The following is a 27,034-nucleotide window of genomic DNA, read 5'->3' on the forward strand; positions in this document are numbered from 1 at the left end:
ATAATCAACAGAATGAACCTGGGTGAGTTATTTTACCCTCTCGGACCCCTCTTCAGCTGTAAAACAGGAATAAGGATTACATTTACCTTCAAGGGCAGTTGTGGGTATCAAGAGAGAAACTACATGCCAAAACCGGGTTGGCTCAGTGGATAGAGCGTTGGCCTGCGGACTGAAAGGTCCTGGGTTCGATTCAGGTCAAGGGCATGTACCTTGGTTACGGGCACATCCCCGGTGGGTGGGGTGCAGGAGGCAGCTGATTGATGATTCTCTCTCTTCGATGTTTCTAACTCTATCTCTCTCCCTTCCTCTCTGTAAAAAAATCAATAAAATATGTTTAAAGGAGAGGGAGGGAGGGAGGGAGGGAGGGAGGGAGAGAGAGAGAGAGAGAGAGAGAGAGAGAGAGAGAGAGAGAGAGAGAGAGAGACTACAAGTACCAGCACATGGAGGGCATTTCCCTGTGACAGTCACTCTGAGCCAAGTCTGTACCACAGTTCCCCTGGCGCTGGCCATTGGAGCAGAAGCCCAGTATACTCCCACCACTGCAGACACAGCTGTCAGGACAGACCCCACCAGGGAAATGTGCACAGGCCCAGGTCAGAGGGCCTTGGTGGGCAGGGCAGGAAGTTCAGGGAAGCCCAGGTCTGGCCCTCCGAGCTTCTGTCCTGAGGATGTTTGCACTGGAGCCTGATTCTGGACCTGCCAGCAGGGATCATGGTTCTCATCCTGCATCCAGTCCCACCATTCTGGCCTCACTGGGGTTGTGTCAGGAGCACTGGGACTTCAGAATTAGAATCTCCTGGTTTAAATCCCAAGTTTCTACTTACACTCAGTGGCCAGATTATTATGATCTCTGAATGCATAACAATCTGGCCATTCAGTGTGTATGTGTGTGTGTGTGTGTGTGTGTGTATGTGTGTGTGTGTATGTGTGTATATATATTTCACACACATACACACACACACACATACACACACACATACATATATATTGTGTGCATGGGTGGGGTCTGGCCAGCCTGGCCAGGGGGCGGGGATGTGGGTGGTTGGCCGGCCTGCCCACTGGTCAAACTCCTGGTCTAGGGGACAATTTGTATATTAACCTTTTATTATATAGGATATACACTGAGTGGCCAGATTATTATGTGTTCAGAGATGATAATAATCTGACCACTCAGTGTATAAGCTGTGTGGCTTTGGTCAATTATTTAATCTCTCTGGGTCTCCAATTCATCTTTTATGAAAGGGGTGTTATTAATGCCCACTGCATGGAGCAGTCATGGGATAAAACAAACCTGCCCATGCAAAAAACTTAATGCTGAGTCTATCTCCTGGTTAGTGCTTAAATGATGGGTGACTTAATTAGGATGAGTGTACAATATAGGCTAGCAGGACTTACCTACCACCCAGAATCTATAAACAAAATTATTTTATCACCAAAAAATGGTGAATAAGTTTGTGTCCTCCGACTTTAGCTCAGAGAGCATCTACTTTTTATTTTACTTTAATTTTTTAAACCCTCACCCAAAGATATTCTTTACATTGATCATTGATTTCTAGAGAGAGTGGAAGGGAGGGAGGAGAGGGAGAGAGAGAGAGAGAGAGCGCGCGAACGCCCTACTAGGGCTAGGGAACCTGCAACCGAGGTACATGCCTTCACTTAGAATCAAACCCACGACCCTTTAGACTACAGGATGATACTCTAACTACTGAGAAAAATCAGTTAGGGCATCTACTTTCTAAGTAGTTAATACCTTCACATAGAGAAGGGGAGGCATATATACATTTTAACCTCTCCGTGATTTGGCTAAAAGGGGTCTGCAACAAACACAACCCAAATGTATGTAGGCTCTGAGGGCAGCAGATTCTCCTCCTCCCAGCTGATGGCTTGCCTGCTGTTAGTCTCTGGGGACCTAGATTTTCTTTCACAGCCACACATACAGCATGGCCCTTCCAGAACCAGGTGAGGAAGAATGGCTTTTCCCCCTCATACTGGATATTCTCAAGCCTGAGAGCCAAGCGGCTGTCCCCGGATTGTTTGGGTGAGTGCCAGGGGATGGGAGGGATAACAGAAAGCAAGAGGCTGGTCCTTTTCTTTTCTGAAAAGATCTTCATTTCCACACTAATGGCAATTTCTGGCCTGCCTCCGTTTCAGACTTAGCCTTACTTGCTGAGTCATCTGGCACGTTGCTGCTGGCATGTTTCCTCCTTCTTCTTGGCCAAATGAGGTCAGTCATAAATTGACAAGGAAAAGCACAGCTCTCCAAATGACTTTAGTATCTTATCTAGAGTTATGATGGAGCTTGGACAAATAACCAAAAGGAAATGGCTGCTATGGATGCCTACCTGAACTAGCACCTCTCAACTTCCCCACTTCATCTTCATTCCTGTTTGCTGACTAAAAATGAATTCATTTTTCCCAAACCTTTCCACACTACTCCACAAACCAAGGACCACAGGAAGGCCCGTAGCAGACCCTGTGGGAACCAAAGGCCTCTAACCCTGGACTGAACCTGCCCTACCATTTCAAATGCCTTTTATTCTAGCACTTAATGAAGCGGAAGCCGTTAAGAGATGGACTGTGCAACTGACCAGATGTGAATGGAGAACTGGGAATTTACAGGGGGGAGAGGAGCTGAGAGGTGAAAGGAAGGCATTCAGGGCAGGCTGAGCATGGAAGAGTGGGAACAACGCAGCATGGCTCATTGGTTTAATTAGCGCGGCCTCTCCATGACGCAGGTGAGACAGGCAGGCAGGGTTATCTGTTTTTAGTACTTTAGGGCAAACCAGGAATCGTCCTGCGTGTTTGAGCACAGAATAATGATGAAAGCAATTTTTTTTTTCAAGTGTGGAAATGAGAAGCGATTCATGCACTGCAGCTGAAAGCGATTCCTCAGGTAAACAACATCCCTGTCCTCCCAGCCCCTTCAGAATCTAACCTGTTGTATCCTCCTGTGAAATTTAAGATTACAAAATTGATGTATTTCAAATAGGTCTGTTTTCTGCTTGGTGCAATTCAAAGGCTTGTTTGTGGCTTGATGGCTAATGGAAAACATGATGATATTATTTAAAAGTGTGAGAGAAAACAAGACTGGAATGCAAAAGATGTAGGAGTGCAATTCATTTAATGTCAGCGTTCCCTTTTAAGACTGAAGACAAGTCCTGGGTGGAAAGAATTTTATTCGCTTAAGGAGAAGACTAACCTCTATTCTCTAACAAAAAGATTCATTTTTATTTCCAGCTTGTTATTCTCTGGTTGCTGGAAGTTAGGCGGAAATCACTGCCAGGTTTGGGTCATGAGAACAAGGACTGTGAGTTTTAGAAAATGTGCGTTGCCTTGACCTTTAGAGATGACTGCATTCTGATTGATTAGCTGTGCTGACTTTTCCCCCAGGGTTCAGCAGAGTCATAAATACAGAAGAAACAAAAATCGCAAGTAATCAAGCCCACCGCAGGATTGGACGCTGGGAAGGGGGCAGGTGGGCGCTTGGTGCTTGGTTCAAGTCCCTTCAGTAGGCTGGCCCACAGGGAGACACGTAATCTCCGCCAGAGGGTGCTATGGATGTGGTGTGGTGAGATGAGGTGTCAGGGGGAGGAATACTAGAGCAGGAGAGTGGGTGCGGACCCTCAAAAGTAGAGCCAGGCCGCGTGGAAGGGCCCTCGTGGGTGAGGCCGCCCTGTGCGGGCCAGCAGGGTAAGTGGGGCAAGGGTAGGCGTGCTGGGGCGTGGGGGTCTGGGTCTCCTGCGCCAGGACTGGGCTGTAAGTGAGGCTCCAGAACGAAGCCCCTCCCCGCCCCTGACCTCGGGGCTTGTCCTGGGGGTAGATTCTGGAGGAGGTGCCTCTGTGGCCTTGCAGCTGGGAAATGGCGGTTCTCACACTGGGACCGGTGTTTCTGCAGCATCCTGGACCATCGGAGCGCAAGCATCAAGTGCAGGGAGGCTTCGTAGGGCCGGTGTGTCCAGGCCTCTGGGGTCAGTTTTTCTGTGACCTGCAATATCAGCCCTGTGAGGAAACCTTACACATAATACTAATGCGCTTGGGTAAATCTGAGGAAAGGAACTGTACAATTAAAAACCAAAGCAAAAACTCGGGGTTGAGGTGCTTTTCGGCCTCAAACACAATGCCCGCGCCTGTGTGGTGGGCAAAGGGAGTGTTTACTAGCCGCGCCACCCCCCCCCCCCCCCCCCCACCCCCCACCCCACCCCGCCCCCGCAGCCAGGGTGCAGCGGCCGGAGTGCAGTAACCACGGCGACCGCACCGGCCTCCACCTCCCTTTCTCCGCTTGGCGGCCACGCCCCCTGCGTGCCCCGCCTTCCCGTGCCCCCCATTGGCCACCTCCTTTCTCTGAAGCCACCAATCACAGGACGCGTCTGCTTACAAAGGATGAAGAGACGCCTCAGGGAAGCCTTGCTCTGTCGCGGGAGCCAGGCTGATGGCCTAATGAGGGTTAAAGTAAACTCCAATCAGAGAAGCAAAACGCGAGCAGAATCATCTAATCGTATATACTAAGGGAGCAATACCAGAGCCAAAGCAACCCCTCATAATCGGCCCTGAAAGGTTTCTGTAGCGAAGAGTTATCCGATTGCGTTCATCCTGAATATCCATCTGAATCCTCTGGCTTAGGCTCCGTCACTTCCTATCAGGAGGTCCCTGTTTCCTCCACTTAAAGAAGGACTGCATCCTTTATCAAGACCCAACTCCACATTTCTATGAGCTGCAGAGTCTGAGTCACCCCCTGGGAGCTTAAGAGTGTTTAGCATTCAATCCTGAAATGGAAAGCAATGGCTGGGAGGCTGATTTGTCTTTGCTTCCCCCCACCCTAACCCCCTTCTGTCTGCAGATAAAGAAATAGCTATCACAATTTCCTTTCGCCGAGGAAAAAAATCAGTAGGTGTTTAATCTGCAATGGAGATGAACTTCCCATCTAACCCAAGGAGATGTGGGACTGCTCACGGCTGAGGATTGATAAAATTGTCAGATGTCAGGACCATACATAATCCCTTCCAACCTTCTAGCTGTAGCTTTACAGATGAGGAGTCTGAGGCCCAGAGATGCTAGGGAACTTGTGCAAGGCCACCTAGCCATCAGAGCCTGGGTAGAAATCCATGACCTTCCTGCCACCCCACACTGGACAGCTCTAGCACTTGTTTTCCTCAGGAAGTCCTGTTAGCTGAGCCTCCCACTCTCCCTTCTTCCTCTCCCTCTCACGCTACCCAATAATAATTGACAACATACCAATCCAGCCCTCAGAACCTGGGAGGCCTAGTTTTCTGATCCTAGCCACAGTGGATTGATTTCTTTGAAAAAGAAGGAAGCAGCTAGCTTTAACTTGGCCCCAGTCAGAAGCTCTGAAGCATTCAGTGATTCTGCCACACAAAGGCTTTGACTTTACAAAACGTGCAGCTGATCTCACAAACTTTCAAAGCCCTAAAGAGCAGAATGATGAAGCATTAGGTCAGCAGTACAGGATGGAGCAAAGGTAGGTTTACAGCTGTTCATATGGAAAATAATACAATAATTAATAAATAATCATACAAGAATAAACTCTGTGTTTGGCGTACTCACAACTGTAAGCTGCCCATCCTGTATAGTGACTCATGGCCAGATTCTCTTATTGCCCCAAAGTCCTAAATCCACAACACAGCATTAGCTGGATTTGATACCTGTAAAGTCTTGCAGCCATCTAAAAGTAGAGTTCCTTATTTTACCAAATCCACCACATTCCCTGTATGTGCATCTTGGTACCTGTGCTACCTGAGCATCTAGTATTTATTGAACTCCTATACAGCCTCATCAAACAATACAGGCACTTGTGAAGCATCGGGGAGGAGGGAGAATCTCAAAGGACTAATCTCTGGACTAATCTTACCCTGCTGACTCTATTCATCCTCTGCCCCAACCCACACACCTTCCAATTCAAACCAACTTTCAGCTATCCATGGTTTCCTTCTAGTTTTTTTCGTTAATCCCTGAAATCCAACTGTTCCTTTTGCCTCTATAGTTTCTTCAATGCTATTCTGAGAGGGCCAAAGAGCCAAACTGGTTCACTGTCTGCATGGAAACCAGAAAAGAAGAAGAAGGGGGGAGAAAGAGGAGGAAGAGAAGAAGGAGAACAAAAAAAAAGAAGATAGCCCTAACCGGTTTGGCTCAGTGGGTAGAGTGTAGGCCTGTGGACTCAAGGATCCCAGGTTCAATTCCGGTCAAGGGCATGTACCTTGGCCGCAGCCACATCCCCAGTAGGGGGTGTGCAGGAGGCAGCTGATTGATGTTTCTAATTCTCTATCCTCCCTTCCTCTCTGTAAAAAATCAATAAAATATGTTTTTTTTAAAAGAAGCTATATGGCTAAAATGTATCTCTCTTCCTCCCTACTGAGCAAAATTCAAAATTGTTTTCCACCATATTCAAAGCAGATCTTATCCCATCATTAACTGGCACTGTTCATTCATTTTACAAACACTTTAAACACCACTCTGTGCTGACACTGGGAATATTTAGGAACAACACAGAGAAGGTTGGTGACCCATGAAGACTGCAGGAACCAGCTGTAGTTGCTACAGGCAGAGGTTACAGTACAGGAACAGTGTGAAATGTTCAGGTTAGATGGTGAAGGAATGGAAATGAAGGTGGCATGGCTAGAGCAAAGTGCTCAGTGGTAGTGTGGTAGGACTGCTGGCTCCTAATCACTCACCTGCCTGCCTGATTGCCCCTAACTGCTTCTGCCTGCCAGCTTGATAGCCCCCTAACTGCTCCCCTGCTGGCCTGATTGATGCCTAACTGCTCCCCTGCTGACCTGATTGCCCCCAACTGCCCTCCCTTGCTTACCTGGTTGCCCCCAACTACCCTCCCCTGCTGTCCTAATCTCACCCCCAACTGCCCTCCCCTGCCAGCCATCTTGTGGTGACCATCTTGTGGTGGCCATCTTGTGACAACATCCTGGCAGCCATCTTGTGATGGCCTAGGCTTTTATTATATAGGATAATGAAAAACCATAACTGTTTTAAACAGGGGAGATCTGACCCACATTTGCAAACACGGCTCTGGCTGCTGTGTAGCTAATGGATCTTAGCATTACCTAGAGATGAATCTTCTTGGGCATCAGGAAAAGAAATACCTTTCTGGACTTTAATTTACCTCAGGAGGGACACTTGTACTGGTTATCCACCCAGACTAGCATAAAGTATAATTGATTTTTGGCCTTCAGTTTTATAAATCAACCACTTCTGAATTCTTTAGAATGAATCAGTCCCTCAGAACCTCTGGGCAAGATGATAAAATTGAGTTTCTAGACCTGCAAAGCTGTGATTCAGATTATTCCAAAGTCCTGTCCACCTGTGAGGTCCTAAGTCAGAGCCTTCTCAAATCCCTCTCAGTTGCAGACATTTGCTATAAATCATTCTCATGTTTGTTGAGTAAATGATTGGATGAATGAGTGAATACATCAAAAATAGATGGTTGAATGGTTGTCTAGTTGGATGGGAGAATGAAAGGAATTGGTGTGTGTGTGTGTGTGTGTGTGTGTGTGTGTTGGTGTGTAAGGTTCCAGGGGAGAGGGAAATGATGGATCAAAAGCTGTGGGAAAGTGATCTGGCCTCTTAAGCCACCTCCTACTTATTCTTGGACACCTCTCAATCAGCTTTCCAGGTGCTTTGGCAGCTTAGAGACCTATGTAAATGGCCTGAAGCAAGTGGTCAGAATCTACCTAAGTCATTTCCTCTTGGAAAGCAAATAAATCACCTTTCCTTTAGGACCCCATATTGCCTACAGACTTTCCACCTCCCCAAAGTTCCCCTCCAACCCTGGGTAGGGTTAGGAGAACTCAGGATGAAAGAAGGGGAATGTGGGTCTGCTGAGACACTGAGTTGGGGTCCCTTGTGGGGCCAGAGGCAAAGATGGAAGCAGAATCCTCCACTACCACCGCCATCACCACAGACAGGTCTGATTCCCAAGCACCCTACTCTAAGGTGGGCTGTCAGGTGCCAGCAGGTTAAGTAGTTGTTCCAAAAGGCTCATCTGAGTTCCCCACTCACAACCTGCTCCTTGATAAAACATCCAAGGCCAACATGCAAATGCAATCTATGAAGTTAGCCAGGAGCTATTTTCAATACTTGGTCTGGATTCATGTGTCAGATCAGCCAGTCACTTCCTTGGCCTCTACTGGACTGGGCCTCCAGACAGAGAAAAGAGGTAGATGTTGAACAACGTGTTTTCCACCATTGGGAAACCTTGCTACTCTGATTCTTGTGGGAAGCCCACTCTGCTCTGTTAGCAAAAGGCAGGGGGAGCCAGTCACAGAACTTAGGCCTGAAAGCATTCAGCAGGATTTGCATCTGTTTTCCTGCAAGGTTTACAGTGGAGCAAAATACTTTCCACATGGTCTGAATGGAGGAAACTTCTTTCCACTTGCTTTTGATCCTTAGACACTGCAACCATCATCCCATAGAACCTCACTTGCTGACTCCACCCCCAACTTCACTAACACTGAGCAAGATGACCATGTCCCCATACCACAATAGTTTGCAGTTAAATTTCAAATGTGGTGTAATTATCAGCTGGTATTTGTTAACATGTAATATGTGTCAGGCACAGTTTCAGCACTTTACGTATATTAACTCATTTAACTTTTGCAGCTACTCCTTATGTAGGTGCAACTACCTCCATTTTACAGGAAATAAAGTGAAACAGGTTGTTAGATAACTTGCTCAAGGTTACAGAGCTAGCAAGCAGAAGGACTGAAATTTGAACCATGACAGTGTGGGTCCAAAGACCAGCGATTTTCAGCCTTTTTCATCTCATGAACACAATATAAACTAATTAATAAAAGTCTGCAACACACCAAAAAATTTGCCAAACTGACAAAACAAAACAACAACAAAAAAACACAAAAAAAAAACCACAAGTATAATTTTGACTCATTCATACCAGACAGCTATTGTTGTGTTTGGTGTTATCATTTTTTAATTTGGCAATCTAAGGGAAAAGAGGTTAGTGCCCCTGACTAAATAGTCAGGTATTGCATGTTGCATGTTTTAAAAATTCTTGCATCATACTGGTTAAAAATTACAGTGCTAGACCAGTGTGTGTGTGTGTGTGTGTGTGTGTGTGTGTGTATGTGTGTGTGTGTATAATGATGCTTGAGAATCTTGTTGCAGCTGTAGCATGCACTATCTCTCCACTTATACTTACATTGGTTTTCTTTTAGTTTTTTTAAATATGTTTTATTAATTTTTTTTATTTTTTTTATTTTTTTACAGAGAGGAAGGGAGAGGGATAGAGAGTTAGAAACATCGATGAGAGAGAAACATTGATCAGCTGCCACCTGCACACCCCATACTGGGTATGTGCCCGCAACCAAGGTACATACCCTTGACCAGAATCGAACCTGGGACCCCTCAGTCTGCAGGCCAACACTCTATCCACTGAGTGAAACCAGCCAGGGCTTACATCATTTTTTTGTTGTTGTTTTTAACCATTATTGAAGATATTATTTAACATTGAGAATATACACTGAGTGGCCAGATTATTATGATCTCTGAATGCATAATAATCTGGTCACTCAGTATATATATACACACACACACATATTAGAGGCCCGGTGCATGAATTTGTGCATGGGTGGGGTCTGGCCAGTCTGGCCAGGGGGAGGAAACATGGGCAGTTGGCTGGCCAGCCTGCTGGTCAAACTCCTGGTTGAGGGGACAATTTGCATATTAGCCTTTTATTATATAGGATATACAATGAGTGACCAGATTATTATGTGTTCAGAGATCATAATAATCTGGCCACTCAGTGTATATCCTTTCATTACCCTTCCTGTAGTGGCTTAGAAAAAGATACTCAATTTATTTTGTTTTTAAAAACAGAATTTAGCGAATGCCATAACTGAATCGGGTTAGAAACATATGTACTTTCATCCAACTGCCTGGCAAAATGCCCACAGCGTATTCTGTATTTTAATCTTCAGCAATTGCTTGCTATGCATCTTCCAATAGAATTTTCTGCCACAAGACTACATTTAAATTCATCTTCAGATTTTTTCTATGTGTTTGACTGGTTTTACCATGATTTGTGGCTTTTATGTTTCTAAACATTTATTATTAGTAATTTGGTAAAAAAAAAAAAAAAAAAAAAAAAAAAAAAAAAAAAAATCTTTAAGTACTGAAATATTTAATGACTTTAAACACTGATGGGAAAATGTTGAAATTTGTCTTTATATACTCTTTATATTACATTTTTTCATGTCTTGCCTATGGTAATAGTCTTGTTAGCTCTTAAGGTAGAATATACACTTTTGAATAAGGTCATTATGAATGAAATGGCCAATATATCAATTATCCTCTGAAAATGTTAATCCATTGTTAGCTGATATTTTTTCAGATCTGATTTTATTGTTGTCGTTTTAACAGCTAATAAAGATTATGATAAGCTCTTACTAAAAGCTGAAGAAGAATCCATTCTGCCATTTTCTTGTTCTCCTCTTGTGTTCTGCTTTTTCTTTTCAGGAAGCTTTTTAAACCACTTGTCCATTTTGTGAGGCTTATTGGTTAAAAGAATGCAGTCCAGAAATATTTTTAACACAAATTCATAAACTGCAGTAAATTGCAATTTGCTAAAAGCAAACAAAGTGTGAGGTGCTATTGCACCCCACGCCTTTCCCAGGACCCAGAGGCACCACAGGCACCACAGACTCCCAAACTGGGGACAGCACCAGGGTGAATCTAGGTATTAGAATATCAAGAAAGTTTGATTTATTTTTTACCTTTGGATAAAAAGAAATATAAAAGAAAGCTGCAATATTTTATTCTCTTGCTCCAGGGGATTATCTTGCAGGCACCTCACTTCGGGGGCCTCGTGGAAATACTTTGCAGTCATTAAAAATTATGTTATAGGCCTAGCCGATTTGACTCAATGGTTGGAGCATCAGCCTGCAGATTGAAGGGTTTCAAGTTTGATTCCAGTCAAGGGCATGTACCTTCATTGCAGGCTTAACCTCTGCCTTGTCTGGGTGCATGCAGGGGGCAACCTATCAATGTGTCTCTCTCACATTGATGTTTCTTTCTCTATCTCTCCCCCTCCCTTCCACTCTCTCTGAAAATCAATGGGAAAAAAATATCCTGGGGTGAGGGTTACCAACAATAGCAAAAATTTATGTTATTGCCCTGACTGGTTTGGCTCAATGGATAGAGCGTCAGCCTGCAGACTGAAAGGTCCCAGATTCTATTCCAGTCAAGGGCATATATCTTGGTTGCGGGCACATACCCAGTAGGGGATACGCAGGAGGCAGCTAATCAATGTTTCTCTCCCTGATATTTCTAACTCTCAACCCTTCTCCCTTCCTCTCTTTAAAAAATAAATAAATTATATATATTTTTAAAATTATGTTATTGAAGAGTACATATAAGGACAATGAAAAGCAGTCACAATATACTAAATGGAGAAAGTCAGGTTCAAACACAGGATATACATGATAATTTTTATTTTATATATGAGTATATATACACATAAATGATAGTCATTCACATAAATGCCAAATCAAAATGTCTGTCATGCCATTATCACCTATGACAGTCTGCTCCCTTTTGGGATAAGTGGATGTTTGGGCACACATAGTTTGGAAAAGAGTGGAAAAGCACGCTTGGCCCTCAGCATGAACATAGCTGCAGAGCTGAGCTTATGCAATTGAGAAATAGATGGAGAGGAGGGGCTGGAGTCAGAAATCAGCAGCCCACGTGAGCCCCAAGCTCCCCAAAAACAGGGTAGGCGCCAGGTGCCTGGGGGGAAGTGGATAAAAAGTAGGATCCAGCGGGCACTTTCCCAGCTTCCAGCTGTGTCCTGAGGCAGACTCCCTGTCAGGCTAGTCTTAAGCAATGACCTGTGTTGATATAACATGTTCTGTCCTCCTCACATGCCAAACAACATGGTTTGGGTCCTCAGATGAGCAGGGAGAAAGCTGCTCTTCACATGATACACAGAAGGGAAGCATCTGTCATCTGAGAAATTAAACCATTGGCCCCAGACCGTGGGTCCCAAGCTCTTTGTTCTCTCTGGTTCTGCTCAGCCTCCCAGTTCTCTGGCCCTCCCTGGCCTCTCTCCTTTGGAGCAGGGGCTTCTTAGGCCTCTTGCCCATGCTGACACCAAACATCTGCTCAGTGCTTCTGGCCTCTCTCTTGGCATCTATTTTAGCAGGTCTTCTAGGCCTGATAGGTGCCCAGAGAAGATCCCTGAGGTGGCCCAGGACTGACTGCCCACCTATGGCCAAGGCCATTCAGAGCCCCATGTCCCTCTCCTCCTGCACTCACCACAGTGGCAATCTGGCCTCCCAGTCAGATACTACAGTGCCAAGTGGGAAAACTGGAACCCCAGAAGAGTTAGGGAATGAGCCAGAGCCTGAGATTCCTGTCATCCCCACACTCTGAGGCTTCCTTCTTATTAGGTCCAAGAAATGAGGCTTTCACTGGCCCTGCCCCTGAAACCAGCACTGGGTGCATCAGCATGTGTGCCAATAGGTGTCCCTCGCCCAGAGGTCAAAGCCTTGGCCCAAAGAGATAGCAAAATAACAATACTCATTATAGCTGCCATGTTTAGAGCCCCAATAAAACAACAAGTGCTGTACATGCATTGTTTCTTTTAATCCTATCAATAGCCCCTGGACTCTAGGGCCTAGAGGGAACATTCTTTCTCTTCATTTTTATCGATGAGGTAACTGAGGCTCAGAGAGGTTAAATAATTTGCCCAAGGTCTCACAGCCAGGAAGTAGAAAAGCTAGGACCTGGAGAGTCTGTCTGGGAGTCCTGTGTCCCTTCCTCTAGGCAGCCCTGCTTAAGTTTATTTTAGGGCCCTGTTGTGAACTCTAGTCCCAAGATCCACTCCAGTGGCCACCAAGAAAAGGGGCAAGTTGTTGGCACTTGATGGCCAGCAATATCTCTAAGATACTGCTCACTCACTCAGTGGGATTTCACTCCACAACACAGATGGCCCTGGACAAGGCCTTATCAAATGCTATCAGATCCTCCCTAAGATTTGGTAGGGAACTGGTAGACAGTGCTGAGATTTGAAAGTAGAGGAAGGAGCCCTGATGGAGGGAAAGGGGAAGTCAAGGCCTGGATGCAAGCATTTGTGAACACCCAATCTGCAATGAGCCCCTTGAGGCCAGGATTCTAGGCCCTGGCGCCCAGCCCAGAGACCCAGACTCTGGATGTGTGCGAGGGAGCGTGTGGGTGAGTGTGCATGCAGATGTGTTTTGAGGGGAACACACTCTCACCAGCCAAGTTGGGGTTTGCACTCTGAGACACCAAGGCCCAAATACTTGTTCTGTACTCTGGCCAGCTCTGGAGCCTCTGTTTAAAGTAGCCTGTTTTGGGACGAGAAGAAAAGCCCCACACAATTTAAGAGGCCACTGGGAGAGCTGATTTTAGTTTTTAAGAGTTAATACTACCACCCACAACTCACTGTTTATGAACAACCTTTGTTCTCCATCGCTGCCTTAAACTGTGCTCAAGACATTGTATCCACGTGGTCAGGGAAGCACCTGGGGGCGGGGCCAGGCAGCACTAATCAATGTGTGGGAGGTGAAAGAGGGAGGCTAGACAAAGGCAGAGAAGGCAGCTGCTCCTACGCACAGCTGTGTGGCCGGCCATCTATTGAGAGTAACAGACCCTGTTAAGTTATGCAGCCAGGCACACATAAATCAGCCACAGTCTCACATCTTTAGGAAGGCTCCCGCAAGCCTAGGGGGGCCAAACAGGCCGGCTACCTGGGTAAACAGGAAGGAAACAAAGGACGAAGGGGGTCTGTGGCTCTTCTACAACACTGAGAGAAAAAGCTCAGAGAGGCAGAGGCGGGAGCATGCAGACTGTGCTATTCAGGGCGCTAAAACCCTAGCGCTGCTGACTTGGGCCCAACCTGGCAGCAGACAGTCAGTCTTGTGGCCTGAAGGGGAGGAGTTTATTTCTGCCCCTGGACCTGCCTCAGCTAACAGGCACTTCTGAGGAAGAGCCACAATGATCTAACGTGCAAAGTGGGGCCCAGATTAGTTCCCTTCCACCCTTCCAACTCCTTCCAACTTCCATGATGCTTTGGAGCATGGAGGTGAGGCTCCCTGACTGATGGAAGGAACAGGGGCCCTCCATATGAGCTGCGGAGAGATTTCAGCAGGCGTGGAGCCCATCTCCCTCAGAGTCAGGGACAAGGTTAATGAGGAAGCTGCCTCCCAGCAGCCGAGCCCAGTGCCCATTGCAACAAGATGACAGCTCAGGGCTATGCTTCATGGCTGCAAATTCTCTGAAATGCACTTGCTCTCTGAAACAATGACACTGAAATAAAAACCTAACAGGTTTATAGCCTAAAATCGTGATCATTTCGTGTTTTAAAAAGCTAAAGAGTCCAGTTCTTTATTTTGCTTTGGCCTCCCTACCTCAGCTGTCATCTACTACTGCAGACAAAAGCAGGAATTAATTACTATTATTCATTCCCAGGGCAGCACCGAGTCCTGCAGGCATCGTTCTTCCTGGAAGAGAACAGCGTCAGGAAATCTGATTCCCAATGCTATGGAAACAAAAAATGCTATGGAAACAAAGAGAGGAGAATGGAGGCAGAGGAAGGAGACAGGAACAGGGAAGTGGAGAGGAGGGCTCCAATTCTGCGGCTCATACTCTCTCTTCAACAGCCTTGTCCCTCTAGTTTAGTTGTAATGCTGTGAAAGTTTACAAAATCATATACACTGGGGAACAGTATATGATTAATGATTACCTTAGATTAATTAAGGTAAAACTCTTTTTAGTATTTAGAAAGGCATAATCTCTTTTGACCATAAATAAAGATCTAAACTAATGGAAAAGTTGTACAGCAATGTGAATGAAATAATGCCACTGAAACCCACACATTTCAAGATGGTTAAAATTGTACATTTTTATTGATACTATATATATTTTACGACAACTTTTTAAAAGGGAAAAAAAAAACCCCTAATGAGAAGAAAAAAGTGTTTAGTTGTTTCCTGATCTAGCCTCTAGAAATGCTATGTAATAAAGGGCTAATATGCAAATAGACTGAACAGCAGAATAACCAGAACAACAGTTGCTATGACATGTGCTGACCACCAGGGGGCATGTGAAACTTGGCAGGCGTTTGACAGGACAAGATGGTGGAGCAGGTGAACAGGTGCACCAGACCAAGGTGGGGCGCTGGTCGTTGTCATCAGGGCAAGCCTTTGGTGGTTACTGAAAATTATTTGCTCCCGCACACCATGGTCCCACCCAGCATTCACACCTGCTGCTGATGCTAGCCCTGCTCACACTGGCAGCTGGTGCCAGAGCTGCTGCTTGTACCCACTGCCAGGCCCGGCACTGATCCCAATCACTGGGTACCATCAGTGGGTGCGACGAGCGGCTGCCAGCCCTGATCATCCCTGATGGCTTCTCCAATCCCCCCCTGCTCCCGAGGGGCAATTGGGGCAGCAGCCAATTGATGGTGCTGGCCCCAACGGCTCCATGCTGTCAGCGGGTGTGAGTGGGGCCAATGCCATCAGCATATAAGAGCTGCAGTGGTGGAAGTGGGGCTGCCAGCAGACAGAGGACCTGGGGCCATGGTGGGAGGGACAAGGTGGGGGCACAGAGGATGGGCAAAGACCCACCCCCATGCCTACCACAGCCTAGCAGCCCACAGTTCCTTTCAAGGTGCATGAATTTGTGCATGGACTCTAGTATTGTATAAGTGTAAGCCCTCTGCTGCTCCTTGGAGCACAAAATAGCCTGAGCTCCCAGCTCTGGCCAGTGATTAGCACCCAGCATGGGCACACCCTGCCTTTGGGGACCCTGCTTCATCCTCCATCCTTAACCTTTAGAATTCAGGGCAAATAGATCGAAGGGTCTATTGACCAGAGTGAGGGTGTGGCTGAGCTCAGAGCATTCAGTCTAGACTGCACTAAGTCAACATGGAAGGGGGACTGATTGTCAGGGGCTGTGTCTCAAGGCCATTCCCTGTAGGGAAGAGTATAAACACACCCCTCAAAGGGTGTGCTAGACTAGGCACAGATCTTCCCTACTGGAAACCCCAAGAAATTCATGTTAAGTACTATGTATGGGGTCACAGGACCAAGGTAGGGGCTACAGAAGCACACAGGACAGATACTATCTCAGAGAGGATCAGGTTTAAGGACTGGTACTAGGGCTCAGGGGCATAAAGCTCGTGTCATATAAGGTAACTTCAAAAATACATAATTGGTTCCTTCAAAAGTAAAACACAGATTTACTGTATGACCCAGCAATTTCACTTCTAGTTATGAAACTGAAATGTGGGGTTTTTGAGTCTGAGTTCATTCTCTCATGAAATCCAAGAATGAAGTCACAGACAAAAACAGCAAGACCAAAGTTTATTGGGAGAAGCCAGTCCTGGAAAAGGAGCAGCTGGGGTTCAGGAGCAGCCCAGTGTCCAGAGCTTCTTTCCATGTTACAGTTGGGAGTAGTTCAGCATCCAAGCTAATTAAAGTCTATTATCCATGTGTGGAGGCCCACATGGCCATAAGCCACATGGGCTCAGGGGAACACATCTCCTGCCATCAACCCAAGAACCTAGTGTACAGGGGAGAGGAGAGGAAGCACATGCTTTTTTATATGTGTGCTTGTGAGTTCCTGATTAGTCCTGTCAAAGAATTTTGTCTTAGCAACATCCTTGGGATTGGTTTATACGCCTTACTGCTTTGTGACTGATTATCTGCACGTTGCCTGTCTTAGTAATACCATATATTTAAAAGCTTGTACCTACCGAACATGCCCTCTTCCTCTGCCCAGTTGGGGTATCTCAGTAACTCCATTGAGTTGGGCTCCCAGTTTTACTTTCTTCTCCCATGGCCCCACCCCTATCTACCTAGCTTCTTTCTGTCTCCTCGGTTATATACCCTAAAGAACTAAAAGCAGGCACTCAGATACCTGTACACCAATGTTCATAGCAGCATTATTCACAATAGCCTGAAAGTGAAAACAACACAAATGTCCATCATCAGATGAATAGATAACAAAATGTGGTAGAGGTAGTGCTGGAGGCAAATTCCAGCAGGTTATAATTATGCGAGAAGTTCATCAGAAGGCTGATGGACCTTGGGGCTTCAGCAGGGCAATAATCTGATATTATTACCTGCTGCTGAACAGCTGTAGGCATTTCCCCTAACCCAGTGGTCAGCAAACTCATTAGTCAACAGAGTCAAATATCAACAGTATAACGATCAAAAAAATCTTTTGAGAGCTGAAAACCGACTTCTGTGCATGGGCCACAAAGTTTCAATTGCACTGTATGTGCGTGCCCGCACGTGGTATTTTGTGGAAGAGCCACACTCAAGGGGCCAAAGAGCTGCATATGGCTCGGGAGCAGCAGTTTGCCTACTACTGCCCTAACCTGATAATCTTTTCCTATTTACCAAACCTTATCTTTGATATGTATATCTGCTTTTTTAAAAGGCCAATGGGTTTTCCAGTAAATAAAAAGTCATGGGTCCAGACATTCAGAAAACTTAGTCACTAGAGCTAAGTTTTCATCTGGCTCCCCTAAAATGCCTTCCAAATTTATATTTCTTGTCTAGTCTCTATCCATTTATGCACAGCCCTTCTCCAGATTCCTGAACCCTTGCTGCGAAAAGACTGCCGCAAGGTAGATAAATAATGCAATGATTATTAGTCAGCCATAAAATGGATTGAAATTCTGATACATGCTACAACATAGAAACATGCTAAGTGAAATAAGCCAGACACATATTGTATGATTCCATTTTTTACTAGGCACCTAAAGTAGTCAAATATAGAAAGACAGAAAGTAGATTAAAGGTTACCAAGGGTGGGGGGAAAAGATGGGGGATCAGGAATTATTGTTTAAATGAGGACAAATTTTCTATTTAGATGATGAAAAAGTTCTAGCAATGGTTGCACAACATTGTGAATGTAGTTAATGACACTGAATTATACACTTAAAACGGTTAAAATGATAAATTATATATTATTTATATTTTACCACAATAAAACATTTTTTCAGTTACTCAACTCCTCAGGGAAAAAAAAGCAAACAAAACCATATCACTCCCGATTACACAAGGTTTCCACAAGCTGAGAGAGAAAACATATGCAATAGAGTCAGATGGATTTCTGATTCCTGCAATCATGCACCAGATTTTCAGACCAAAATACATACAAACTCCTTGAAAACATCAATCAACTAGTAACTAAGATCTAAGGGGAAATGGGAACCCAGAGAGGTGGCAGAACATCAAAGCATCTAAGTTGCTTTCACACTGAGGGCTGTTGCTAAAATGGGCCAGGGAGGTCGGGAAACAGAAACCAAGGCCTGGGTCTCATCAAGATGGGGAACCTCACAGGACACCTTTCCACATTCAGGCCTATACTTGGGCCTAAATCCATTCTCTTCCCAACATGCACACACACCCCAGGGCTCACAGGGAAAACTACTGAGACTGCTTGCAAGGCAGGGAGGCAAGAAGGAAAAGGAAAGGAAACCACATAACCTTGGCCATGGGCCCCAGAATGGATTTGTAGCCTAGATTCACAAAGAAACTCAAGCTAAGGCTTGGGTATAAAGTGGTTCCATATGGGCCCAGCCTACTTGGCTTGCACAGGATCAATAAATGTTAGCAACCACCACTGCCTCCCCATAACCACCTCTATCTACCCCCCCATCTCTGCCTCCTCTCTGCCTTTCCTGTCCTCCACCCACACTGGCTTCCTCCAGGTTCCTGGAAGCCCCCAGGATCTCCTACCTCTGGCCTTTCTCTTAGGTTCTACAATCTCTCAGTGACCAGCTCACTCCTACTCATCCTTTAGACATGATGCCAATGGCATTTCCTCAGGGAAGTTTACTCTGACTTGAATCTAAACCAAATCCCTTTGTAAATATAACCTTTCAAGCCTTTGTTCCTTTCTTTCAGAGCATTTAAACCAGTTTTAAATTACACGTTTATTAGTGTGATTATTTTATTAATATCCCTCATTAGCAGGAAATATATTTGGTAATACTCATCATAAACTCCATTGATTTACCTTGTGTGCTTTATCAAGCACTGATGAAAAATGTAAAGAAGTGTAGAAGAAGATTGTAGCTGGAGTAATATCAAATTTTGCCATATGACTAACATTAGATTCTGATTATAAACGAAACACTATGCAAAATACTTCAAACACATTATCTCATTTAACTCTTATTTTAAAAAACTGTGAAGAAAACTGAATATTACAGATGAAAAAACTGAAGTCCTATAAAGTTCAAGAATTTTTATTTGACTTCAATTGAGAAATGTGGGGTTTGAACTCAGGTCTCTCTGAACCCAGCACACTCTTAAATCCTTGCTTTGGTCTCATCCTAGAGCTCCACTTCCCCCAGTGCTGCTCTGAGGCAGCAGTGGCCACTAAGAACTGACTGTATGGTTGGCTAGGAATAAGGGAACATCAGAAGTCCTCTTACTCATGTTCTTCCCAATTCAAGGAAACAAATTTAGAGTTCCCCAAGCACAGAATTCCATAATATAAAGGCAGTTTTGTAACCAATCAAGGAGTCTAGACTGCCTGTCACTACTTAAGCCAATTAAGCAGAGACAGGGTTGAATCATATATGAGCATTTATTACAATACTGCGGCAGCATGGGAGAGCAGCAGGTCATCCTCAAAAATCTGCTCCGCACCCCACCATAAGCCAGATGCTTATAGAGGGTAGAAGGACAAAGATTACATGGGGAAGTAGGCAAGAGGGTATGCCAGAGAGCAGTTTACAGGTCTTCCGAGGATTAGTGATATGCAAAGTGCTGATGGTCTCCAAAGGGCTGGTGATTCTGGTTTCTGCAATAGGGTTGTTAATCTTCCCATGATAATAGGCAGCTCTGGTGGGAAGGATGAGCTGCATTTCCAGGTGAACTCCCAGCCAGGTTAGAATGTGCCTTCTTTAATCAGAACAAAACAATTACTGTTAATAGAGCATAATTATATTTCTTACAATTCCAGGTGACCCCCACTATTCCATTTCTGCCTCTATCAGTCTGACAAGAATCTGGATCTTCTGGGGAAACCCAGTTCCACAAAGCATCCTAACACCTGCCACCTCACAGAGGTCCTGCCATGACTTTGGTGATGGAGCCACCTGCTCATATCGCCCACGATCTGCTTCACTTCATGATGACTTTTCTATTGTCCTCCACTCACAGGCAGTTCCTGAGTGTCTAAAAGATCACTGAAGAAGCTGATAATGATGGGGAAAATAAGACATTTGGGGATGGGGCTAGCTATCTGAATCTGTGCCAGTCAGTCACCTAATGTACATTCTTGATAGCCTATAATTAAGTCACTGCTCCTTTCTTCACAATCTGGTCTTGCAAAACCTGTTTACCTAAGTACTCCCATTTTACAGAGGCCATAAACCACAAACAATACACACCCCCAGGAGGGGGTTATCAGTGCTGGCACCAGGCCAGGCCTTCAGAGTGGCCTCACAGCCCCACCCCAACACATGGGTTTTTAGCAAAGCTTGCAAAGGGTCTGGAAGTCCCATCCATATTTGGGGGACAAAGAAACCAAAAGTTATAAAGGGAGAGTTTCCTCCATATTGGCTTGCTCAAGATTTGGAGAGAAACAGTCTCCCCTGAGTTATATGCAAAACATGAAAATAAATGGGTTTTTCCTGTACCTCCAATACTCCTGTGTATTTTTTCGGTCTCCTGGTAAATTTGTAACAACACTAGAGAAAGTTATTTTTCAGTGGACCATGGTTAAAAATAAATGATCTGTCAACCTTAGGACAAAAAAACAGGTTTAAATTTTTGCCATTGTCCCCAGATCCAAAAGTACTGTTTCCTAAGTTCTTGAAGAGAACTTCAGCTTAGTCTACTTTGGAACTGGTGTACAGTTTCCATTTTGTTTTTTGGAAGGCCTTCCTGTATTTATGGCCAAGTTGTTTTCAACCTCATTCACCCAGGGAGCAGTCTTCACGTTCGGTGCCCAGCCTAGAGATGTACACAGGGACACCCTTCAAATCTCTCTGGGTCAAAAGATGAGGGTGACAACCATAAGAGTTTCTACTATTGTTTTCTGGGACACCAAGATTAATCATTATATACAAGAAAAAAGTTAAAACAGTAGGAGCCTGATAATTTATATTTTGAACATCTAACTAGATCATGAGTGTATAGCTATTTCATTTTAAATTGACATAAATTAAGTTTACTTTCTGCAAAGAGGTATTTCCAACTCTTACTTTAAGCTTAAGGGAATTAAAACATTAGACATACATATAAACACATACATGAACACACACACACACACACACACACACACACATCCCAGCCATGTTTTTACCCAACTTAATGAGCAGAGTAGACAAATCCACCTAGCAGGTAATTTACCATTAACAGTTGGACTTCCTCAATCTAGCCACAATAAATTGTGAACCAGTAAAAGTAATTAAGTTAAGAGGATGATATTACCAGTGCTTACTGTTTATTTCCTATTATCTGGAAGCACAATTATTTTCAATAAAATACAAACATTTTCTAAGAGAAAAACTCGAAGCAGCAGCTCAGCTAATAAAATAGTACTGTTAAAGTTTCAAGCAGATTTAGCTACTTGGAAACAGCGACCAAGTGCCTTTTATTGATGACTGGTGTGCCAACTCCAAAACCATGCAGATTTATCACTCTGTTCAGATGAAATGAAGGGAAACAGGACATTATCCTGACAAATAACTTGTACATTCACCAAATGAAAGACGTTTATCTCCTTCCCTTTGAATGTCATACAAATTGCAGTCATTTGTAAAATTAGTTGAAAGTCTGTGTCCAATACCCCAACCCAAAGCAACGTAGGACAAGCTGTTGAAACTCTTATGGCAGTATGAAGTAGATCAATAATGTCACACGTACTCTGGTGCCCTAAGCACAGTAAAAGCTCATCCAAAAATTACTGAGGAAGAGTTTAAATAGCCCCCACTGCCTATTTTAAATTATAGAAATTGAGCTTTTAGAAACAGGTAAGTTGTTGGAGATTAGCCTCAGACATAATATATCTGTCATATGGGGAATTTTTCTTCCTAATGATATGTTTTGAAAAAAGTAATAGTACACAACTTTAAAAAAATTTAGATTCCTTATATTTCAACTGTAATTTAAAGATTCCTAATATTACCATTGTATCTCCTTTAACCAGCCATCAAATACAGCAGTTAAGAATCCAATAGCTTGAGTTTCAAGATAGTGTCTTTTATGAAAAAGAAAAATAATAATTATAGGAACACTGATGCCTAATGGGGGTAAAAATGCAGTTTCTGAAGCTTATAAGGTTAATCCTAGCTCCTTCTACCATAAAGAAGAATAAATTTTGGGCTCACATAAGAAGAGAAGAAGCAGGTGGAGTTGGGGGAGGATAAATTATAATAATAATAATAAACTGTATACAGGGCTAAAGTCTACAGGAAACTGAGCATTTACAATTGGAATGATTGATGAAAGAGTGAAACATATATTGTTTCTCATTCAACTTTCACTGACTAGCATTCACTGGATGATTCTTGCCTGGATCACTTATTACTTTCATGGTTGCTATTCTCTTCTGTATTTTTGTCCTTTTATTGATACTTAATTTCTTAGATTTATTTAAATATTAGGAAAATTCGCCCTTTTTCTATAACAGAGTCTCTACTTCCTTCCTTTTGTGTCATTCTTGATTCCCTTGCCCCCTGGATTTTTTTTCTGTTTTATCTAAATTTTCCAACATATTGGCATATTTCCATAAATCCTCTTATTACCTTTTAGATATCTCTAGAGTCTGTGATGATGTCCACCTCTTTTTTATTCTTTATTAAAATATTTATTATTGCTTTCAAAGTGGGGGAGAGAGAGAGAGAAGTATCAATGATGAGAGAGAGAGTCTTGGATCAGCTGCTTCCTGCACACCCCACACTGGGGATCGAGCCTGCCACCGAGCATGTGCCCTGACCAGAAATTGAACCATCAGGATTTCATTTTGGACCTATTGAGGCACCACAGGGTAAAAATGTCACCATCCCTCCACTCCCTACTCAAAAATGCAGAAATATCTTCTTTTTTTAATTTTTTAATACATTTTTATTGTTATAGTATTACAGATATCTCTCATTTTCCTCCCTTTCTCTCCCCTCCTCCCAGCCCCTACTCACCCACCCCATGTCTTCATTACCCTATCTCCCATGACCGTGGGCTATGCCTATAAGTATTAGTTTATCTCTTCTCATCTCCCGAAACCCACATCGAGGTCTGTCAGTCTGTTCCATACCTCCATGCTTCAGATATTATTTTGTTGGTCAAGTCATTCTGTTCATTAGATTCCACAAATAAGTGAGATCATGTTATATTTGTCTTTCTCAGATTGACTTATTTCACTTAGCATAATATTTTCCAGGTCCATCCATGCTGTCCCAAAGAGTAACAATGGAATACTATACAGCTGTTAAAAAACAGGAGTGGAGGGAGGAGACTCATAGACTCTTTTTTTCTTTTTTTAATTTAAATTCTTTATTGTTTAAACTATTACATAAGTCTCCTTTTCCTCCCACTGACCATTCCCCAGCCACCCCCTAACCCCCAGCACATGCCCACACCCTGCCCCTGTCTGTGTCCATTGGTTATGTTCATATGGTGCGCAGCAGGTATAGCTTCTTTTATCTCCCTTCTTTTTTTATTTTTTTTAATATATTTTAATGATTTTTTACAGAAAGGAAGAAAGAGAGGGATAGAAAGTTAGAAACACCGATGAGAGAGAATCATCGATCAGCTGCCTTTTGCACACCCCTTACTGGGGATGTGCCCGCAACCAAGGTACATGCCCTTAACCGGAATCAAACTTGGGACCTTTCAGTCCACAGGCCGATGCTCTATCCACTGAGCCAAACCAGTTTTGGCTTATCTCCCTTCTAACTGCCTGCTTAAACTACTGACCCACAGGCGCAGTTGATCAAGGTCTGACTGAAAAATGGATCTTGAAAGAACTGACTTCGTTCTGTTCCCTCGCCCTCTATCTGAACCATAGGCACTTCATTTTATTCCCATAAATTATATTAGGACTGCCTTTCAGGCACAGATGGTCCATTGACCTGTTAATTCCAGGTTATAACTAAACTAGATAAGTAACTATGCCATTTCTAGCTTCTATAAATATGCTGGCTTGAATAATGGTAAAATAAGGGAGGGGGCTGGAAATCTGAGGCTGTAATGGAAATCTAGTGTACGTTCTTATTGGTCTATGGTCTGGTCACTGCTCCCTCTTAAATCATCTATCTTGCAGGACCTGTTTGCTTAAGCATTATTACCATATTGAAAGGCCATCCTATGTATTAAAAGAGTAATATGCAAATTAACCATCACTCCGCTGCACCAACAAGCCATGCCCACCAACCAATCAGAGTAAGTATGAAAATTAACCCAGCAAAGATGGCTGCAGCCATAGAGAAAGCAGGAAGGAGTCTTGAGTTTCCCAGGTGATAGAGGAAGCCAAGCTTTCCACACACCCTGGCTGGCCCACGCCTCCACTTAAGGCTACAAAGTTTCAATTGCAGAAGGTAAATAAATTCCAGATACCAGGGCCTTCACTTGGGTCACCAGAGGATTTGGCCAGCTTGCAAACCACCACAGGCCCCTTGCCCAGACTGCCCCACACCCCAAGGGAACCCCCACCCTGATCCGGGACACCCTTCAGGGCAAACCAGCTGGCCCCCACCCATGCACCAGGCCTCTATCCTATCTAATAAAAGAGTAATATGCAGATTGACCATCACTTCAACTCACAAGATGGCTGCCCCATGTGGACACAAGATGGCCACCACAAGATGGCCAGCAGGGGAGAGCAGTTGGGAGAGACCAGGCCTGTAAAGGAGGGCAGTTGGGGGCTATCAAGCCTACATGGGAGGGCAGTTAGGGGTGACCAGGCCAGCAGAGGAGGGAATTTGGGGGCAAATAGGCTGGCAGGGGAGCAGTTAGACATCAATCAGGTTGGCAGGGGAGTGGTTAGAGGGTAATCAGGCTGGTAGGCAGAAGCGATTAGGGGCAATGAGGAAGGCAGGCAGGCAATCAGGAAGGCAGGCAGGCAAACAGTTGGGAGCCAGCAGTCCTGGTGGGATCGGGTCTAAACGGACTGTCTGACATCCCTCAAAGGGTCCCAGATTGGAGAGGGTGCAGGTTGGGCTGAGGGATACCCCTGCCACTTTCTCTCCCCCTCCTCCCCCCTGTGCATGAATTTCGTGCACCAGGCCTCTAGTAAACTATAATACTCCCAGATGGAGTTGTCAGGGCTGGCGCCAGGCCAGGCCTTGAGATAGAGTCTCACAGCACCAATCCTAGAGTGTTTTTTTTTTTTTTTGGTTTTGTTTTGTTTTGCTCTTTTTGCCTTTATAAGCTTACTCCTAACCTCATTTCAGGGCCACAAGGTGTGAGTGGTGATAGCCCTTTGAGGTCACTGTCGTCTTTGAAATGAAAGCTCCAAAATTCGACCGTCTGCCTGTGGCATCTTCTATTGGATTCACTGAATTTCTTTTTTTAATATATTTTATCGGGTTTTTTACAGGGAGGAAGGGAGAGGGATAGAGAGTTAGAAACATTGATCAGCTGCCTTCTGCACATCCCCCACTGGGTATGTGCCCTCAACCAAGGTACATGCCCTTGACCAGAATCGAACTTGGGATCCTTGAGTCCAAGGGCCTACAGTCTATCCACTGAGCCAAACCAGCTAAGGCTGGACTCGCTGAATTTCAAGATAACATGACCACTATTGGACCTTCCTAGGTGGTGGCAATAAGCAGTGTGCCCTCTTGGCCCCACGGAACAAAGGGCAAACATAATTCCCAGGCAACACAGCTGCAAAAGGAATTCACCCAAACCTGAAATGAAAAATTCCGCATGCCTGCCTTTTTTGGGAAAGCCCCTCTTTTTGCTCTGGCCCACTTTATCCCCAGCTTACAAAAGCAGCCAAGCAGAGCCAGCCCCTGAGCCAGCGCAGAGCCTTTCCTCTCCTCTGTGCTGCCGCCCTTATGCTCCAGCATAAGCTTAATAAAACCTGAAAGAAAATATCTCTGGGGTTTCCTCTCAATTTCTATCTTGGGGAACCCAAGAAACCCAACCTGGTAACACTATGCATTATTTAAAAGTGTATTGCTTAATTTCCAAACATATGTGACTTCTCTAGGTTTTGATACTCTTTTTTTCTTGCTTAATTCCACTACTCTGTATTGTTTTTATCTGCTAAAAATTGTTGAAATTTTATTGCGCAGCCTGTGGTCAACTTTGGTAAATGTTTCATATGCACTTTAAATAGATATGCATTCTAATATTGTTGGGTGCCATGTTTAAATGTTTATCTCTTGCCAATATTTTGTAAGGATGTTCTATTATTTATTGAGAGGTGTGTTAAAATTTCCCACCTGGTTGTAAATATGTTTACTTTTTCTTTCAGTCCTGCCACTTTTAGTTCTACATTTTTTGAGGCTATGTAAAAAGGTGCATACAATTTAGAATTATTGTGTCTTACTAACATGAAATGTCCTTTTTTGTCTCTCATAATGCTCTTTTGCCTTAAAGACTAACAGCTTTCTTTTGTGAATGCTTACATGATATATATTTTCCATTCTCTTTAAACTTCCTATATGTTTATATTTAGGACAGTATATTTTTAAGTTTTGGTTTGGCTTTGTCCAGTGCAATAAAGTTTTAAGTAAAGCACTTAGTTTGTTTACATTATATATATTATATTTATGTTTGGATCTTACTATTTGTTTTATTTTATATTTATTTCACCCATCCTACAGTACTGTTTCTCCTCCCTCTTTTTTTTTTATCTTTATTGTTAAAAGTACTATATGTGTCTCATATAACCTTTATGTTCTTTTTTCTTTTCTTTTAGGAAGTGGCCAATTTACCATTTTTTAATTGTTGATATTATTGGGGATGTCCTGCATTTCCCCCCTTTTTATACAATTCCACCCAGTCCCAGCTTCCCTGGGCCTTCACCACACTGTTGTCTGTGTTCATGGCCTATG

The 27,034-nt window shown here is 44.1% G+C and overlaps 1 long non-coding RNA gene across 1 annotated transcript; it reads right to left on the reverse strand.

The window, feature by feature from the left end:
* Window positions 1–9,866: 9,866 nt before the first annotated feature.
* Window positions 9,867–25,363, reverse strand: LOC118727789. Its single transcript, XR_004990664.2, has 3 exons — window positions 25,274–25,363; window positions 22,266–22,273; window positions 9,867–9,877 (listed from the first exon to the last, which is right to left on the reverse strand). It is a non-coding gene; the product is annotated as an uncharacterized LOC118727789 (long non-coding RNA).
* Window positions 25,364–27,034: the final 1,671 nt, after the last annotated feature.

Source organism: Pipistrellus kuhlii, unplaced genomic scaffold (assembly GCF_014108245.1).
Source record: "Pipistrellus kuhlii isolate mPipKuh1 unplaced genomic scaffold, mPipKuh1.p scaffold_m20_p_1, whole genome shotgun sequence".
NCBI classification, from domain to species: Eukaryota; Metazoa; Chordata; class Mammalia; order Chiroptera; family Vespertilionidae; genus Pipistrellus; species Pipistrellus kuhlii.